At 37.1% G+C, this 21,248-nt stretch overlaps 1 pseudogene; it reads right to left on the reverse strand.

The window, feature by feature from the left end:
• Window positions 1–547: 547 nt before the first annotated feature.
• LOC130731619 (uncharacterized) lies at window positions 548–1,071 on the reverse strand (annotated as a pseudogene).
• Between the last annotated feature and the right edge of the window lie 20,177 nt (window positions 1,072–21,248).

A 21,248-nucleotide genomic window follows, 5' to 3' on the forward strand; every position in this document is an offset into this window, starting at 1 on the left:
TTGTTTTGGGCCCGGAATCATCATAGATAACATCATATAGTTACGCTTCATGCACAGCAAAGGAGATAGGTTGTAAATTATCAAGAGAACAGGCCATGAACTATGGTTACAACTTAGACTACCATACGGATTCATTCCATCGGTAGCAAGTCCAAGTCTAAGGTTTCTCGACTCTTTTCCAAAACTTTGAAACTTCAAATCAATTTTCTTCCATTGCAAAGAATCAGCTACATGGCGAATTTTTCCATCTTCATTTCTCTCTTCTGCATGCCATCTAAGGTTCTTTGCGTCATTTGCATTAGAGAACAATCTCTTGAACCTTGAAATTATTGGTAGGTACCATAACACTTTTGCAGGAGGACCCTTTGTGCTCACATCATCACTGGAATCACCATCTTTCTTTTTGTAGCGTGACGCCTTGCACTTCGGACAATGATCATAGTTTTCAAACTCTTTTCTGTATAAGATGCAATCATTAGGGCATGCATGTATTTTTTCATACTCCATGCCCATCGGATACAATACTTTCTTGGCTTTATAATGACGATTCGGCATTGTGTTACCTTCTGGAAGCATTTCTTTCAACAATCCAAGCAAATCAGTGAAACTTTTATCACTCCATCCATTTTTCGCCTTCAAATTAAACAATCTTAACACAGCTGACAACCGTGTAAAGTTTGTGCATCCCGGGTACAAAGGTTCTTCCTTGTCTTTACATAAAGTATCATACACATGCGCTCTCTTAAATGATTCTTCTCCAATATCATGTATCATGTCTTCCAGCCGATCATCCATATCTACACATACTTTCTCTCTTTGTGATACACTTGGCATTACTACTTCACCATGCCATATCCATTGTGTATAATTTTGACAAATCCCTCTCCAAGCTAGATGGTCCCTTATTTCATCCTTAGTAAGTTTTGGGTCCCGGTTCCCACAAGAAACACAAGGACATGGAAAGAGTCCCTTATTGTTCGGAAGATTCTTTTCAGCAAATTCTAGAAATTCAACCACTCCATTATCAAACTCATCACTTAATCGATTAGCTCTCATCCAACTACGATCCATAACTACGTTCTGCAAATTATCACATACTAAATTAAAGAATTGTGACCCTAGAACCAAACTCATCAACATTTTTCAAATGATAAGCTAAAGACAACCTAAAAATTAATTGTAAAAAATCGAACATGAACAAGCATTCAAATTAAATAAGCCAAAAACGAATCACGAATTCAGAGAAAACAAACTTACAGCAAGATGGAAGAGTTCTGCAGTGGCTGGAAGAGTTTGCCGGAGCTGGAGTGGCTGGAAGAGTTCGCCGAAATCAAAAACTAGAAATCCTATCTAAAATATGAAAACAGTGTGCAATCAAAATTCCTGTAATCCCTGTCTCTGCTGGATCTGTGATCATCACGATGCCTGCAAATATTCAGGCATTAATGAATACATAAGAATGGTGCCAATCATGCTGGTCTGTATCTACAGTCTATTTCATTCATACTGATGGTTGAGGAATAAGACATTAACCAAAGCAGGTCCAAAATTAGCATAAAAAGATTAATTCTTTCATCAAAAGTAAGAGCAGAGGAATCAGGTGAAGTCAACTATAAGCATGGTGCCACGCTGAGGCTACCTTAATTAATACTATACAAAATGCTGCTGGTTCAACAAGTTATGATGCTTAAATGAAAATTAACATTAACATGGAGTGCAGAATTGACAAATATTAAACAGCTTGATGGAACAAAAATGAATGCATTCAATTAAGCAGTGAAATTTCCAAAGATCAGAGATGGTTTCAGCTATAAAATGTGTCCATCTGGAACATAGAGACAGAAATTAACACAAATCGCGTATAACTGAAACATCACTGCCCAACTTCTACTATCACAACGAAAAACAATTTGAAATTGGTGCTTTCAACTTCCAAAATTCTCAGAACAAAAATCAGCAGCCACTAAAACAGCACATGACATACCTTCTCCTGGGGCTGCGGCTCCTTGACCCCTGCTTTGCTCTTTCCTCTGATTCAATAATTCTTCCTTTGTGACTGTAATTGCAAGAAACTAGAGTGATTGAAGCATAACAGAATGCAAGTACCCAATAACTCTTTCCTTTGTGACTGCAAATGCAACATAACAGAATGCAAGTACCCAATAACTCTGACCAACAAAAAATCCTTATTAGATTGAAGGCTAAGGCCAATTAAACATCATCAAGAGAAAAAGAAGAGGCCAAGTTATGGGTAAAAACCAAGGACTCTCTGCTGCCAATTTAACATAGAGCAACATCCAAACCCAAGCTAGTTAAAATAAGAGCTTAAACAAAACCGAGAGGAATAAAAATGAAGTTCTTTAACATCTTAATTTGTTATTAGTTGAAAGTTTTATACATCTTCAGTTCCACAGTTTAGTCTTTCATGCCATGAGGTGCAACCATGTCCTATAATTGGAAAAGCTGCACTTTTCAGGTTGGATTAAACCACTTTTTATTTCATGATAATCTCATTTTCTCATTTTTATGGAGAGGTGTTATTTTTGTAAGGAGTTTGTCTTATTTGCTGGGAGGGTAGAAATATGAGCCTCATCAAGGTTAACTAATAGAGGCCAATTAAAACTGTAACAAACTAAATGCAACCAGCAATTACAGAACAAAATCAAATACTGAAATCTATTACCTCAGAGAAATTTTATCAGGAAATGCTGACTTCACCACCAGAACTTTAACGTTCTCATCAACTGAAAGTATATCGCTGACAGAAGTAATTTCAGCTCGACTGATATTTGAAATATGCAGCAACCCACTGAAAGGCACCGAATAGGTTCATTTTAAATGTCAGGTCGATGTGTACGGACAGGTTTAATTCACCTCTAACAAGTTAAATTCATGATGTTGATATCTTGTGTATGATAAGGAATTAAGGATAAATGTGTGCATGGGAATATTAAACACAAATAAAGAAGGTACCTGCGGCAGTGCTTCCAGCAGTGAACCGTGGTTCCTGCAAGTTTAACGACAGACGGTGGTGAGGGTGAGTTTGCGGTGGAGGAGAGTGAGTGAGTATGCGGCTAAATCTGAGTTGGGGGCGAGAAAAAGTGGTACCTGAGTTGAGAGCTTCCAGCAGTGCGACGACGATTTGAGCTTCAGCAAGGATTTAGGGATTGCGTGAAAAGAGGGAGGGACCTGCGAACAGGAGAGAAAACCAGAAGGAGAATCTGAGTGAGTATTACGGATTCACGATTTAGGGATTCAATGGAGTGAAGGGAATATAGGGATTTAATCGTTTGACACTACCATCTTTGTTTCCATTCTCTTGACATTGGGTTGAGTCCATTTTTGGAGCTACTCAAACACAACAAGATTCAAATATCATTTGACATTTGACACAAATCAGGGCCAGCAACAACATTTGACACAAATCAGGGCCAACATAGATACAAATTACCAACAAAATATTTGAATCACAACCTAATCTAGAACCCAAGGCATAAGCACACTATCACATTCACACCCAAGGCACTGAAAAAGGGCTCAGCACATAAATGAGAACAACAACGAGGGAAAGCTTCAAGGGCAGCAAACATAACCAGACGAAAATAACTCAGAATATAACCAGACGAAAATAATGATGCTTACCTTTTTTCTGTAGACGTGAAGAGGCTCGGCGAGAGTGCAGGAGGGGCACGCGACCGGAGGAGAGGTAGGCGGTGCGCGACCGGAGGAGAAGAAGGAGGCGCGCGCGACCGGAGGAGAGGGAGGAGGCGCTCGCTGCCGGAGAAGAGGAAGGAGGTGCGCGAAGGGAATATAGGGATTTAGTGGAGTGGGCGAACAACGGCGAAACAGGCAAGCGACGGTGAAAGAGGAGCAAGAACGTAGGGCGACTTAGGTTTTCAACGATGAAAGAGGAAGAAAGCACTTTGAACGAATACTACTCTTTGTATCCTGTGTAGAAATTAAAAAAAGAATGATCTTTCACAACGGTTATAACAAAACCGATGTGAAAACTAAAAAACTGAGACTTTTCACATCGGTTATAACATAACCGATGTTAAAACTAAAGAAAATATGGACTTTTTACATCGCTTATACTTCAACCGATGTAAAAAGTACTTTATTAAAATTTCAAAAATGCCACCGCATTTAACTTTCACATCGCTTATTATAAAAACCGTTGTAAAAAGTATTTCCTAACTACTTTTCACATCAGACATATTCCCAACCGATGTGAAAACTATCATAAAAGTTCACTATAATTTCAATATTGCCACCGCGTCATCTTTTACATCAGGTTATTGATTAACCGATGTGAAAACCCTGATGTGAAAAGTCTTTTTTCTAGTAGTGATTAGAGAGTTAGAGCTCTTAAAAAATAAGGGAATATGAATGATAAAAAAGCAGCATACACTGAATAAATAATAACAACAAAAGTAAATTTCAAAAAAATAAAATAACAACAAAAGTTGAAGGAATACTCAAAGTTACACCATGGAGAATCAATAAAAAATGGGTGAAAGAAACATGTATTCACACTTCTGCAAGTAGGAATTACAGCAACTAACAATTCACCTCTCCAAATTAGTAATCTATTCAAAAACTATGGTTTTTCTATTTCTCTAAGTACCCTATACAATTAAGTATTCTACTGTTTAAAAAATAAACCACAAACCATGACATAATTCTAAAGTCCTTACCTTCAAGGGACTCAATTTATGTTTCCATATTTGGATTAGATTGACTTAATAGAGCATAAAGAAACAAACATGTTTCCATTCAAACTTCACCCGTAGAGCCCCAAGGTGGTCAGTTACACGAAATGCAGGCATGCTCATATTGATCTGCATTATACATGATAAAGAGAAGGCATAATAAGATTACCATTATAACCCAAACCCCAAAACATAACAAATAGGAGGGACCAAAGAAACAAAACAACCATCTTAAGAAGAAAAAAATGAAGTAAATAATACATCAATACATGCAAAGAAAAAAACAGAACAACCATGATAAAGAGAACAAAATCAGCAAACTAATAAAAGAGCTCTTCCAATATCTGAAAAGTTCAACAATTCCTTGGCAAAACTTTAGTTTGTAAAGCTTTTATATCAAAAGTACTTTATACTACATATTAACCGTGGAGGCATTTAGCTCAAACTAACTAAAATGATCCACAATTTAAACTAACACATGCTAATATAGCATGCTCAAACTAACATATGCTAATGATCCACTAATTTATCCTAATCTTTCCTTTTCCAGGTAAATAAATTTATCCTAATCTTTCCTTCTCCAAGTAAATAAATTAAAAGCACTATTTTTCCATAATTTTTTCTTGTCCAGGTAAATAAATAAATTAAATGAAATAAAATGGATTCACATACAGGTGGATAGGTAGTAATTCAATATTAAATACACAGACACAGTTGTGAGCCTGTTATTATTTAGGTCCTTGTCATTGCCAATTGTATCAGACTACCAATTGTTAATGATCCTCTTCACAAAATTAGCAGCAATCATTAAATTATATTCTACACACACACAAACCTGCATACCACATAGTCTGATACTTCACAAACTTTATTCTTCAGTAAGGACTTCAATGCAGATGAGAATTTTGCTGCAAAGACCCTAAAAAATCAATCAAATCTTTGTAAGGTGATAAAATTTGCATGATACATCATAAAATCAGCTACAAATTGAGAAAGGAGAGAAAAAAAATAGAAGGGAAGCTTCCTCAATTCAACCTGCCTCTGGAAAGGGTCAGCACAAAGTGTTGACTGATCCCTAAGATCATTGGATTTTTTTTACATCATATTGACAATAAGCTGATAAAATCAGTTGAGAAAATAAGAGAAATTCTAAAGTAGAAGGTGATAGAAACTTAGCTAATGATCCAGATTATGCAGGTGAAAAGTTGACTGTTTTTTATTTTTAGAGTGAAGAAAAAAGGTATAAAATAAGGAGAAGCACTTACAGAATTGTGAAGCCGCAAAGGGCTGCGATTTAGACACAATACCTGCGAAGAACAAAACACGGTGAGGAAGAACATAAAGAAAAAGCATAAAAATAATGAACAGGCCTGTAGTGCAAATACAGAACAATGAAGCAAGGAATCTGTGAAGAACAAAAAAGAAGTGAAAGGAAAATCAAAGATAAGGAAACCATATAAATAACCAATTGAAGGGAAATCCAGAAGATCTCACCTCAACCCTACAGGAGCGCAGCCAGAGCGACATTCACGGGATATTTCCCTAAACCAAGGCTTCAACCCAGAGCAGAGTAAGAAGAGCAGATTCACAAATAGGGATAAAATGGAGGAGAAGAAGATTTTTATCACCTGCTGTGCGAATCTCGCAGTCGAGCCACCAGGGACCGTCGTCGGGACCGGAGCCACGGTCGCTCAATCCCACACCACACACAGTTCCTAATGGACGGAACAGGAACCTCAGTTCGCCAACTTTGGGGTTTTTTCCTTTGGGGTTAAATGAATCTCCCTTTATATATTGGTTCCTCAGTGTTTGAGCAAAGAACCCCTAAAAAAACAACAATTAGAGACTCACAAAGCTCAGAAAGACGAAAGAAAAGAAAAGAACCAAAGCCCAGAAGATTGAAATCCGCCTTCAATCTCATCTGCTTCGCCTCGTTCGTGCTCTGCCTCGCCTCGTCCGTGCTCTGTTCCGGTTCTGCTCACACACGATCGAAGGAAAACAGAAGAAAGATATGAAAGGGAGAACGTGCGAGCGATTTAAAAGCGCTGGAAGAATGAAAACGGGTGAAAAGGGAAACCAAAACATCAGCGAATTTTAGCAGGAGATCAAGAAGATTGTTGCAGGATTTACACGGCCAAGATTTGATCCATAAATAATAACTTATGGTGAATCAACGGCTGAGATCAAATCCAAGTGAAATAAAATGGATTTTTACCAAAATATCCATGTTCAAGCTTTCTTGCCTTTAAAATTATTTGTTGATTGACAGATTTACCCCTAGGTTGCTAAAACTCTTCCTTTATAGAGTTTATAGATGTAGTCTTACGCCTTCTGAATTGTTTTCTCGAACTATGTTTATTGTTTGTAATGAAGAATAAATTCATGTTATAGTAATTACTACTTGGTAAAAGTTCAAAATTTACTTTTTGGGAAATTGTTGGTAGCAACCACTTTTATAGTGTAAAAAGGGATAAATAGAAGAGTTATTAAACTCGGGCCCGGTGACCAACTCGGTCAGGGCATTTACTTGTCTGATAACTGGGTCACTGGTTGAACCGGTTGACTCGGTATATATTAAAAAAATATTTAATATCAACTAATAATACTTCACAAGTTCATACTCCAAATCTAAAATGAAAATACACAATACCATAAAATTCATGAAAATATAAATGCTTTTAAAATGGTTGTCAAATTAAGAGAGATAACATTTTTTTTTAATCGTTTTAGTCAAATGATATTTTATCTTTAAAAATGCATATGTATAAAATTAAAGTTTGTAATTATGACACATTCAATGCATTACGTTACTAATGTTATTTTGTGTGCACCAAGAATTAAATCATGACCTAGTTTAGTGGTTAGGTAACTTCAATACACTCCCCAGGTCCTTTGTTCGAACCTTTTTGGTTTTTGTTTTTTAAATGCAAATTTGAAAATAAAATGTGTTCGGCAAAAATTAAGCTGAAGTGAATTTTTATTGAATTTTAAAACCATTTTAGCTTGTTTTTCAAAACCACAAAATATTGTTTTGTGATTTTGATTTTTAGTTGTAATAACTTGTAACATTGTAACTTTATCACCATCACCACCACCTCTACCGTCATCGGCTCATCGCCGCCACCACCACCACCACCACAACCGCTGCCATCGCAAATACTACCCTCCAACACCACCACTTCCACCTCCGACTCAACTGCAACCATCACCCCCACCACCACAATCGCCACTGCCACAACCACCACGTTGCTGCTACCACCATCATTGTCTCGACCACCAGGTAGCATGCCCCTCCACACCAAACCTTCTTCGCCACCACAACCACATCCACTGTCACAACCACCGGCGCTGGCACCTCCACTAGCGTCACCACCCACCACCACCATCGTCATCGCCACCGCAACCATCTTCACCAGCAACCTACACCCCCAACACCTCAAGATGCATCCTCCACTAATGCAACCACCATCATCGCCACCATCACCACTACCTCCTCCATCGCCACCACTAACACCGCTACCACCACTTCCACCTCCACTACAATCACCACCTCCACCACCACAATCACCACTGCTACAACCACCACCTTGTTGCCACCACCATCATCGTTACTACCACCAGGTAACATCTCCCCTCCACCACCACACCTTCACCGCCACAACAACCACCCCCACCGTCACCTGCGCTGGTACTACCACCTGCACTACCACCTTGTACTGACTAGCATCAGCAACCCCACCACTTCCATTGTCGCCACGTCCACAATCATTGTCACCATCCACCCACAACTGCCCTTGCCACGTCACTAGGTAACACCAAAACTCTACTACCACTACTACTTGACCTCTTCATTATAATTTCCCCGCTACCATCCATTGTCTTGAATTCTCAAAATTGATAATTGTTATGATTATTGAGAACTTGAAAAGTTGAGGACTTTTTAAAAACTAAAAACTAAAAAACAAAATCTGAATTTATAAAACTGAAAACTAATTTTGGTGTTTAAAAATTTTAAAACATAAAACCAAAAACCACCCTGAACGGGGCCTTAGGATTTTTTTTGGTGAAAGCATTTTAAGTGTTAATTTTGAGTTTTTAATAAATAATAGTACATTTCATGAAAAACTACATAAAGGCTAAATGTTCGTAGAAGTAAAAAAGATTGATACATGTAAAGGAAAAATTACAGGAAGAAAAAAAGAAAGAAAAGATGAAACATTACAAATTGTGATGCAAAGTAAATGAAATTACATCACAATCATGCTCATAATCTCTTAATTTTCATTTGTATGTGTGATTTACGTGTTGGTTTTCAAAGCTTGTAGAGCCTAAATGTGTGAAATTAGATTATTTTTATGAATAGAAGTTCTATTTATAGAACATGGAATGAAACTGCTATTCTAATATTATGGACCACACTCAACCAGAAAATAACTTCCAATATCAATACCATACAGTAACTGATTGATTGCTTGAAGTTGGCTGCATTAATTCTTGAATTTGACCTTGGTGTAAGTCCTCGACGTTTCTCTTCTTTCCCTCTCAAACTATAAAATGTTAAAATGTTTAGCATATCAAATATACCAATTCCCTTGCCTTCATTGAATTTCACTTACTTTGCCCATCGAATGAGTTATGATTCATACACACTTCAATTTCACTTATTTTCCATATTTAATTTTATTTAATTTTCTCTTCTTTATCAATTAAATTATTTATTAATTTCAAATAAAAAATCATATATCACATGTTTATTTTCTCTCTCTTTTTCTCGGAATATGTTAAAACCAAAACAAATGTGAATTGGTTAATAAATATATATATATATATATATACCTACAAAGTGGAAATTGAGACTTAGTACAAAATGTCTAAGTCATCACCATTATCTTCAACATTTGGCTTTTTTATTATTTGTGGTCTTTTTCTCCCATCTTGGCTCAAAATACTGTGTAACTTTATTAATTATCTATAATGGCTTTGAAATTTAGGATTTTAGTGTTAACAAAGACTCCTTAAAATATTGTTTCTCGAAAAAAGTGGGAGGAATAACATTTTTTAAATTACAATACCAAAATTGAACAAACACTCGATACCCTGTTATGACCATTTACCCATTTCTCTTTTGAATGTTCTTTGCTTCACTTACATTGCTAACTGTAATTTTCATTCTTGCTTCCTGACTTGAGTCGAAGTAAAGGTCTAACTATCTCCATAAAGTTGCATCAAAATATTGATCTAATATCATTGCCATTTGGAACTTCAAGATAATCACGTACGAAAACTCAATGTTAAGACGACATTGAGGTCGAAGTATCATGAAGGAAGGTCTATAAAAAGGAAACTAGAAATAAAAAGGAAAAAGAGAAGGGATTCCATAAGAGATGATAACTCTCCTCTTCTCTCTTCTTCCTTACACTGGAACTTGTATGAGTATCGACTTTCTCTAGTTCTTTCTTCTTTACATAACTTGATGTGAGACTTGAACGAATGCCCACTTTGGCACAACAGAAGGAAGTACTCTGATTTTTGAAGAAAAGAAGAATACTAAAGCAAAAATAAATGAGTAAAGTGTTGTTGCAGAGAAATATATAAGTTTTTCAACGTTCCATATTCGTCTATTTATAGAAGAACTTAGAAAGGGCGCTTCTGTTAATAGTATAACCATGACGATCATGACTTTTGTCTGTACATTTATTGTGCACATTACCCATAGTCCAAACAATCAATCACCTTGGGCCACACGTCCTACTAACCTGAAGTTATGGCATCACAACGTTTGTGGACAATAGAGTAACTCCAACAGTTTCTAAACCTTTTCAACCACTTAGTAATGTCCAACCAATTCAAGCTCTTAATGAGACCCTGAAGATCCACCACTGAAGTTCATATTCTTACGCTTTCATTGCATGGCCAGGTGGTAGGTTCACTCAAACATTCAAGCAGCCTAATAACTCAAACTACTTAATTAGTTGAGGGCTATATCCTGGATCAATCTCTTAGGCTAAGCAACGAGTATATGAATTGTCGATCTTGGCTCATATACTCATAGCTAGTTATTATCTAGTTCAAATATTCAAACATCTACACGATAAGAGATAGAGAGAATTCGTTACTCCCAATAAAATATCTCATAATCTCTCGGTCTTCACCAAATAAACAATGGTATCTTCTTCATAACAAACTATATAGCAAACACAGTTTTATCACCATCAACTACTTGGTCATCACCAACTATAAATAATAAGCACCCCTCAGCAAAAGAGTGCACACTCGTTCAGTGAGCTAGCACTCTTCTTATTCACATTGACTCTGCATCATAATCTATTTTTCAGGTAACTCGCCGCGCGTCCAATCCATCTCAACATAACAACATTCAGGGATAAAGCCAGCGCCTGACGACCTTGGGCACTTGCCCGGACTCCGTGGCCTATCTCCGTCCACAGATTTGGACAGCACCTCAGATCCGAAGGGTCATGTTGAGGCACCACATGGGCATTTTGAAGCTATAAAGCCACGAAAGCAAAGGATGAAAACCATGTAGATGTAGTAGATGCCATATAAGTGGTATAAATTGTTTCCATTTGCTGCATGTAGCAAGCCAAACAAAGAGGGGGAAAAGAGTTAAAAAAACAGAGCAGTTAGGTTCTGTGCGGCGCCTCTATTTTCTGTTTTGGGAAGAAGGTAGATGGCATTTAGACTTAGGGCCCGTTTGGTGGTCAGGATAGGATATGATATGTGAACATGATAGCAATAGGATATGATAAGAGCAGAATAGACTATTATCCCATCCTGTGTTTGAGGTGCACATGATAAAGACATGATATGATAAGGAAAAATGTATCAAATTTATATTTGAATAAAAAATTAATTTAAAATTGATCATTCTATTAAATTTAATTTATTTATACATTTTCATGATTGATTCTATATTTTTTTTTTTTGAAAACAGAAAAAATTATTGAATAATTAAAAGAATCCATGAGAACACCCCTCTCAAGGTAATACAAAGTGACCAAACATCCTTCTCGGGCCAATCCTAACCAAGAGAATGAGCCTCATTAAAACCCTACTAAGAAAACCCAATGAGAAAAACCTAGAATAATTTAAATTAATTTAAATTTTATTAATTAGCCTATTTTATTGTTTTGAAGATATAGCCTATATTTTAAATAAAATCATGCAATTAACCAATTGGTTTTTACTTAGTTGTGACACGTGATAATTAACAATAAAAGTTAACTAAATTAAGAATATTATTATTTCAAAATTAATTTATATTTAAATTATAAATTATTATATAAGTAGATAAATAATTTTAAATAATAGGAGATGAAAATAGAAGATTAGTCTATTACTATTAAAAATCAATATTTGTAACCGATTGTTTTCACTTAATTGTGACACGTGATAAATAATAAATATTAACTAAATTAAAAATATTATTATTTCAAATGTAATTTATATTAAATTATTATATAAGTAGATAAATAATTTTTAAATAATAGGAGATGAAAATATTAAATTAGTCTATTACTATTAATAATTCAAAATTTGTAAGTGAGTAGTCTATTTTACTACTTATGAATAATAATTTTATTTATTTTTTATTATATTTAAATTAATATTTTATATTTATTAATTAATATTATACAAATTATAAAATATTAAAATAAATTAATTAAGAGTTAGGATACTGAAGAAAATATATAACTGGTATCCTATCCTGTTCTATCCTAACTCCTCCCTCGGAATAACTTTTACACATGATGGACAAGACATGACAAGAGACAGGATATTGTTATCCTATCTTGCTGGCACAACAAACAGCAGATAACAACAGTATATGATTACTATTATGTCATATCATATCTTGTCCTGACCACCAAACTGACCCTTACATATGATGTACATGATAGGATGTGAGACAAAATAGTGTTGTCCTATCATGTTGGCGCAACAAACAACAGATAACAACATGATATGATTATTATCCTGTCATATTCTATCCTTTCCTTACCACCAACCGGACCCTAAGGGTTTTAATAAAAGTAGGGTTTTTTTTATTGAAATTAAATTAGGGTATTTTTTTTACTATGGGTCAAATGTCCAATAACTTTTTATCACAATTTTTCTTTTTTGAAATCAAATTTTTTTTTAGAACAAAGCTTTATTTATAAATGAAAAGAAGAGGACAAAGCCCCCTCATCTAGGCAATTACGCTGCTAAACAAGAATTAAAATAGACTAAGTCTTTTACATGAGCGGCACCCCGTTTGGCCAATTTATCAGCATTTGAATTTTCCTCACGAAAGATGTGGGACATTTTTATACAATTAAGATCAACAGCCCAAGAATCAATTTGGTTCAAATAGTTAAGAAGTTTCCAAGGCCTGTTATTTTGATTATTAACCTATCCAATAGCTAAGGATGAGTCGCTTTCCAGTATCAAATTCCTCAGATTCCTTAACATGCAGAAATGCAACGCCTCATAGATAGCCCTGACCCCGGCTTCAAAGGCAAAGCCTTCTCCAATATTCTTTGAGAAAAACGCGAAAATCTCATAATATATAAAAAGAGAGCCATGAGAACAGCCTTCTAATTAAATAAGTGATATCAAAACCCCCATATGAATGAAAAGATCAAAAACACCTTTAACACCCAAGAACCAATAGCAAAACACCCCAAAGATTACAACAAAGAAGAAATAAACACCGAGCCAATGGCCAAAAAATTAAGAACGCCAACCCCACCTCCTGGGATAAAATCCAGCAAACCAAAAACCAAATCAATGGAGATGCTAGAGGCCTTGTTTATATGCACAATAGCACAAGCCAAATGCCTTTTTTTTAGGATTAATCATCTAATTGGTCCTTGGTCCCTGTCTTTGTCTCGCTGTCTGAAGTTAGTCCCTTCCCGGAAAATTTGCAAAACTGGATCCTCGTGTTGGTAAATTGTGTGGAGCAGTTCCTCGCCGAAGCCTGAAGCTCCGGCGAGTGATGAAATGACATGATGACTAGATAGATGTGTCTGACGTGGCAAGGAAAAAATTAAATAATTTACATATCAATTTTAAATACGAGGATTAACCCTTAATTTAATTAATAAAATTAAATCATAATTAACTAACTAACCCTAATTTAATTAACAAAATTAATTTCCCCCAAATTAATCCTAGACCCTTCTTTTGCAAAAATCCAAACCCTTCTTCTTCTCTTTCTCTCCTTCATCAGAACACCACCACAACATGCCATACCACACCCACTTCTCCTATGGATCGCTTTACTCTCTCAATGGCTAGTTCTTGCTCCCGATCCCTTCGTCCTCACTTTCGATCTGGGCTGAAGATGGTTGGCGGTGAAGGTGTGAAAAACGACTAGAAGGGGGGGTTGAATAGCGTTTTCAATATAAAAACTTTCCCCTTAAGATTTAAAGTAAATCTTTTCGGTTTCTCTAAGATAGATGGTGCAGCGGATAAAGATAGAGAGAAGAGAGAAGCACACAAGTATTTTATCCTGGTTCACTTGATAAATCCCTCAAGCTAATCCAGTCCACCCGTTAAGGTGATTTCTTCCTTCTTAGAATGAAGGCAATCCACTAATCAGATAATTGTTACAACTGCACTTGAAACCTACAAGTGACTAACAATACACTGACTTAGCTCACACTAAGATTCACTCTCTTAGTCTTCTCTAGGATCCGATCAACCTTGATCTCCTAAAGGAATCACCACTAAGATTCACTCTCTTAGTTTTCTTAAGGATACTGACCTACCCGGTCCCTTAAGGAAAATCAAACAACTGTTTGAGGTTGGTGTTTACAAAGGTTTGCTTCTAAATAAGCTGAGTGTAAACCAAATAAGAACAGATGAAGAGAGTAGAGGCTTGAATCTTTTCTTGTATTGCAGCTCTTGATCTCTCTCTCTTTTTTTTTTTCTTTTTCTTCAGCCTTTTATAGTCCAAGGTGCAAAGGATATTTCTGTTGAGAGAATATGACCGTTGGAGGGCATTTCTGGAACTTCCAGAACCTGCTGTGGCTGAACCTTGGTAGGTAGGCTTGTCAGAATAGTACATTGCTCTTGTACTTCTTGATAGAGACATTTGCCTTTAACCAATGACTTCTGATCAGAGGAATGCTTCGTGTTGGAACTTGTGAAGCTTGGTGATCAGAGTCAGAGGGATGCTTGGATCCTCTGACCTTCGTAACTTCTGCTTCTGGACCTTCAGAGCTTCTGGACCTTCAGAGCCTCTGGTCCCTCAGAGCTTCTGGTCTTCAGATCTTCTGATCCTCAGATCTTCTGATCCTCAGATCTTCTGATCCTCTAATCCTCTGATCCTCTTATCTTCAGATCTTATGATCTTCAGATCCTCTGATCTTCAGATCCTCTGATCTTCAGATCTTCTGATCTTCAGAACTTCTGACGAATATATCTTCTGGTGTCAGAATCAGAACCTGTTTGTCAAAACACTCAAGACAAACATTAGAGTATCATAGTTGTTCATCCACAAATAAATACTTGTTATCATCAAAACATAGAGTTGTACCACATGACCAAATCTTGATCTTACAATCTCCCCCTTTTTGATGATGACAAAACCATGTATTTTGATGAACAACTCTAAACAAATAAACTGAATACACTCAGAGTATAAGGTATCAGAGTTAAGACTTATCCTGATGTGTATAGTTTATCTTGCTCCTTCTGAATCCAAGACTCGTGCTTGATTCTGAGCTAAGCTCCCCCTGAATCTAATACTTAATATCAACGTTAGTAATATCTAGATTCTGAGACAAAACCATGTATTTTGATGAACAACTCTAAACAAATAAACTGAATACACTCAGAGTATAAGGTATCAGAGTTAAGACTTATCCTGATGTGTATAGTTTATCTTGCTCCTTCTGAATCCAAGACTCGTGCTTGATTCTGAGCTAAGCTCCCCCTGAATCTAATACTTAATATCAACGTTAGTAATATCTAGATTCTGAGCTAAATAATATAGGAGTTGTCAAGATACTATAAGTTCTCCCCCTTTTTGTCATAAGCAAAAAGAATGAGGGTGGAAAAAAAAATAGTAAGAGCATAAGATGAAATACTCCCCCTCAGAAGGAATACCAAGGGATACTTGGCTGCTGATTAGTATATCTTCTTATGAGAGCAGAAGTGTCAAAGTCCAGAGGTTCTGGTGACATCTCCATTCTGGAAAAAATTCCATCTTCAGATGCTTCAGAATGAGAAGCTATGAACCTACTCTTCTTCTGATGACGCAAGTCAGAAGTTGTAGTAGCATCTTCTGATGTTGTTGCTTCTGGTTTGACAAGTTCTGAGTCTTTGTTTCTTTCTGAAACAGTCATGCTCATCTCTGCAAGCTTTTTCAGCTAGCTTTGACTTGACCAAATCTTACTCTACTGATGCCTCCAAGATTAACTTCACCTTCAGGTTCAAGTTTTGGATCTTGGGACATATGCCTTTCTCCCGTCATGTGTTGCCTGCATCCACTGTCCAGGTTCCATGGTTGGAGTTTCGATGGACTTATTGAAGATATCTGCAACATATATAATCTTATCCCTAGGTACCCACTTTCTGGGTCCTTTCTTGTTAGTTAGCCCAGAAGTTCTGACAACTTTGGGTCTTTCAACAGGATAATATAAAGGAATTTGAGCATGATATTTTGACATAGAGAAAATTCCTTTCTTAAGAGATGATGGAGCAACTTCAGAAGGTTTAGAATAACCAATGCCATATATTCCATTTCTGCTTACGCCATAGATCATTGAAGCCATTAAGCTTCTGTCTACGCTTTTAGCCAGGAATCTTTGAAAAGACTTTTCATACTTAGATTCATTTCTACAATCAGATGCATCACAAGCAATAACTTCTTCTAACTTATTTTTTAGCACAGAGTTAGAGTTGACTGAGGCATGATTACTCACATTTAATTCAGAAATCCTTTTCTCATGTTCAACAGAAGTTTCAGAGGCAGCAGAGAAAGAATCAAATACCTCATTTTCATCGTCAGAGTCTGGATCTCCTTCTGATGCTGAGTCAGAGTCAACAGCATCCTTTGACTCTGCTCCTTTGTCTTTGACAATAGCCATGAGTCCTTGAACTTCACCATCAGAGTCAACATCCTCTGACTCTGATTCATCAAAAGTCACCATCAGACTTTTCTTTGGTTTGAAATGCTTCTTTGACTTTTTGTCCTTTGATGAGCCTTTGTATTTGCTCTGCCTGTGCTTCCAGATGCAGTTGAGCTTTCTGGATATCAGAGTCAGCTCATCCTCATCAGAATCTTCAGACGCTTCTTCAGATTCCTCTGCTTCTGCTTGGAGAGCCTTAGCCTTTTCAGATTTGGATTTCAAGGCTATATACTTCTTCTTGTGATCTTGATGTTCAGCACGCTTTAGTTCATGACACTTCAGTATGCTTATGAGTTCTTCCAGACTCATCTGCTCAACATCTCTTGTGAGCTCCAAGGAAGTTATCAAAGGCATCCAGCTTTCAGGAAGACCTCTAAGGATCCTCATGACATGATCCGCAGTGGTGTAGCTATTGTTGAGGGGTCTTATTCCAGCAATAATCAACTGGAATCTGTAAAACATATCCTCAATGGATTCGTCAGGTTCCATTTGGAAGGATTCATATTTCTGGATCAAAGACAGTGCCTTTGATTCTTTCACTTTCTTGTTTCCTTCATGAGACATCTTCAAGGATTCAAAGATGCCCTTGGCGGAATCACGATCAGTAATTTTCTCATATTCTTCATATGAAATGGCACTTTGCAGAATAGATCTTGATCTGTGATGATCTCTGAACTCCTTCTTTTGATCTTCACTCATCTTCTTCCTTGGGATCTTTACACCATGTACATCAACAGGAGGGGTGTAGCCATCAACAACAAAATCCCAGAGATCAGGATCAAAGCCAAGAAAGAAGCTTTCGATTCTGTCTTTCCAGAAATCAAATCTCTGACCATCAAAGACAGGTGGTCTTGCACTGTATTGATATTTGCTTGTAGTAGTGGTGGAATCCATGAGTTTTTCACACTGGCCCGGATCTACTGAACACTGTTAAGTGTGTAAGATCAAGTTTTGATCTAGTAGTACAACTCATGTTTTGATGATTACAAGTTAACCTTTTGATATGAACAATAGTGGTACTCTAACGTGTTTTTCTGAGTGTGCTATTTACAGGCTCTGACCTCAACTCAATCTCACACAAATCAGAAGCACTGTGTATAAAGGGTAACCCAAGCAACGCTTTCGCATTCACCATGTTCAGTATGAACAGTGGAAAAGCTTCAGAAGTTCTGAAGATATACAAACTCTGATGTGGACTCAGTCGCTAGAAGCTCTGAAGATCCAGAAGTTCTGATAACCAAGAAACACTGAAGGTTCAGATGTTTTGATGGTGTAGAAGACTCTGAAGATCCAGAAGCTGAATAGTGGAAACTCTGAAGTCCAGAAGCAAGAAACTCTGAAGGCCATGTTCTTCCCTCTGAGTTCAGAATCAGAAGATACAATGGTCAGAGGATCTGTGCTTTCCCTCTGACTCTGATCAACCGGCTTCACAAGTTCCAATATGAAGTATTCCCCTGATCAGAAGTCTCCTAGGTTAAAAGGTCAAGTCGCTATCCAAGTACAAAAGCAAGTGTACCTTCCTGACGACCTACCTAACGTTCTCAGCCACAGCAGAAGCTGGATTTTCCAGAACTGCCCTCCAACGGTAGCATTTCCCATGCAACGCTCAACCCTAATCCTTGGAGTATATATAGAGGCTGAAGATTGAAAGAAGAAAAGAGAGAATACAAGAAGCAACACACGCGCAAGTTATTCAAAATATTCTAAGCTTTCTTTCATCTGAAATTCATAGTGTTTACTATCAGCTTTTTAGAAGCAAATCTCTTGTAAACATTTCTTTGATAAACAGTTTGTTTAGTTCCTTTAGGAGATCAAGGTTGATCGGATCCTAGAGAAGACTAAGAGAGTGAATCTTAGTGTGAGCTAAGTCAGTGTAATTGTTAGTCACTTGTAGGTTTCAAGTGCAGTTGTAACTCTTACCTGATTAGTGGATTGCCTTCATTCTAAGAAGGAAGAAATCACCTTAACGGGTGGACTGGAGTAGCTTGAGTGATTTATCAAGTGAACCAGGATAAAATCCTTGTGTGCTTTTCTATCTCTTATCTTTAGCACTTAAGTTCTCGAAAGATTTGTCAAAATCTTTAAGGTGGTAGTTTTGTACTGAAAACGTTATTCAAACCCCCCCTTTCTACCGTTTTTCATACCTTCAATTGGTATCAGAGCGCAAGTTCTGATTACCACACCTAACAGTGTTCAGTGATCCGGGCCGGTGTGAAAAACAATGGCTGCCACCACTAGTGAAACTCAAAGAGATGGTTACAATGCAAAGCCTCCCATGTTCGACGGTCAAAGGTTCGAATATTGGAAAGATAGACTGGAAAGTTTCTTTCTGGGTTTCGATGCAGATCTCTGGGATATTATTGTGGATGGCTACGAGCGTCCAGTTGATGCAGATGGCAAGAAGATCCCAAGGTCAGAGATGACTGCAGATCAAAAGAAGCTGTACTCACAACATCACAAAGCAAGAGCAATTCTTCTAAGTGCTATTTCCTATGAGGAGTACCAGAAGATTACAGATCGTGAGTTTGCTAAAGGCATTTTTGATTCTCTGAAGATGTCTCATGAAGGAAACAAGAAAGTCAAAGAATCAAAGGCATTGTCTTTGATCCAAAAGTATGAATCCTTCATCATGGAGCCAAATGAGTCCATTGAAGAAATGTTCTCCAGATTCCAACTGCTTGTAGCTGGCATACGTCCTCTCAACAAGAGCTACACAACAAAAGATCATGTCATAAGGGTCATCAGGTGTCTTCCTGAAAGTTGGATGCCTTTGGTGACTTCAATAGAGCTCACGAGAGACGTTGAGAATATGAGTTTAGAAGAACTCATCAGCATTTTGAAATGCCATGAGCTGAAGCGCTCAGAGATGCAAGATCTGAGAAAAAAATCCATAGCCTTGAAATCCAAATCTGAAAAGGCTAAAGTTGAGAAGTCAAAGGCTCTTCAAGCTGAAGAAGAAGAATCTGAAGAAGCATCAGAAGATTCTGATGAAGATGAGCTGACTCTGATCTCCAAGAGACTCAACCGCATCTGGAAGCACAGGCAGAGCAAGTTCAAAGGCTCTGGAAAGGCAAGAGGAAAGTCTGAATCCTCAGGTCAGAAGAAGTCATCAATCAAGGAAGTCACTTGCTTTGAGTGCAAAGAATCAGGGCACTACAAAAGTGACTGTCCAAAATTGAAGAAGGACAAGAAGCCAAAGAAGCACTTCAAGACCAAGAAGAGTCTGATGGTGACATTCGATGAATCAGAGTCAGAGGATGTTGACTCTGATGGTGAAGTCCAAGGACTCATGGCCATTGTCAAAGACAAAGGAGCAGAGTCAAAGGAAGCTGTTGACTCTGACTCAGAATCAGAAGGAGATCCAGACTCTGACGATGAAAATGAGGTATTTGCTTCCTTCTCTACCTCTGAACTGAAACATGCTTTGTCTGATATCATGGATAAGTATAACTCCTTGTTGTCTAAGCATAAGAAGCCGAAAAAGAACTTATCTGCTGGTTCTAAAACTCCTTCTGAACATGAGAAAATCATATCTGATTTGAAAAATGATAATCATGCTTTAGTTAACTCTAACTCTGTGCTTAAGAATCAAATTGCTAAGTTAGAAGAAGTTATTGCCTGCGATGCCTCTGATAGTAAGCATGAATCTAAGTATGAAAAATCTTTTCAAAGATTCCTGGCTAAAAGCGTAGATAGAAGCTTAATGGCTTCAATGATCTATGGTGTAAGCAGAAATGGAATGCATGGCATTGGCTATTCTAAACCAATTAGAAATGAGCCTTCTGTGTCTAAAGCTAAATCTTTATATGAATGCTTTGTTCCCTCTGGTACCATATTGCCTGATCCTGTACCTGCTAAAGTTGCTAAAAACCCTCTTAAAAAGGGATCTTTCTCTATGACTAAATATCATGCAAATATTCCTTTAAAATATTATGTTGAGACACCCAAGGTGATCAGAACCTCTGGGGTAACTAACAAAAGAGGACCCAGAAAGTGGGTACCTAAGGACAAGATTATCTATGTTGCAGATATCCTTGATAGCTCCACTGAAACACCAATCATGGTATCTGGACAGTGGATGCTCGCGTCACATGACGGGAGAAAAGCGTATGTTCCGAGAGCTGAAACTTAAGCCTGGAGGCGAAGTTGGCTTCGGAGGAAATGAAAAGGGTAAAATTATTGGTACTGGTACTATTTGTGTAGATAGTAGTCCATGCATTGATAATGTTTTATTGGTAGACGGCTTAACACATAACTTATTGTCTATAAGTCAATTAGCTGACAAGGGTTATGATGTTATATTCAATCAAAAGTCCTGCCGGGCTGTAAGTCAGATCGATGGCTCTGTTCTGTTTAACAGCAAGAGGAAGAACAACATTTATAAGATCAGATTATC

This window comes from Lotus japonicus, chromosome 1, assembly GCF_012489685.1.
Source record: "Lotus japonicus ecotype B-129 chromosome 1, LjGifu_v1.2".
Lineage (NCBI taxonomy): Eukaryota > Viridiplantae > Streptophyta > Magnoliopsida > Fabales > Fabaceae > Lotus > Lotus japonicus.